Genomic DNA, 253 nt, shown 5'->3' on the forward strand with positions numbered 1-253 from the left:
CAGACACATGAAAAGGTGCTCAAAATCACTCATCATCAGGGAAATACAAATCAAAACTGCAATGAGATACCACCTCGTACCTGTCAGGATGGTTAAAACGAACAACTCGGAAACGAGATGTTGGCGAGGATGCTGTGAATGGGGAACGCTTTTGCACTGTTGCTGGGAATCCAAACCAATGCAGCCACTCTGGAAAACAGTACGGAGGTCCCTTAATAAATTAAAAAATGAATTACCCTATTATCCATCAATT

Source organism: Prionailurus bengalensis, chromosome X (genome assembly GCF_016509475.1).
Source record: "Prionailurus bengalensis isolate Pbe53 chromosome X, Fcat_Pben_1.1_paternal_pri, whole genome shotgun sequence".
Taxonomy (NCBI): Eukaryota; Metazoa; Chordata; class Mammalia; order Carnivora; family Felidae; genus Prionailurus; species Prionailurus bengalensis.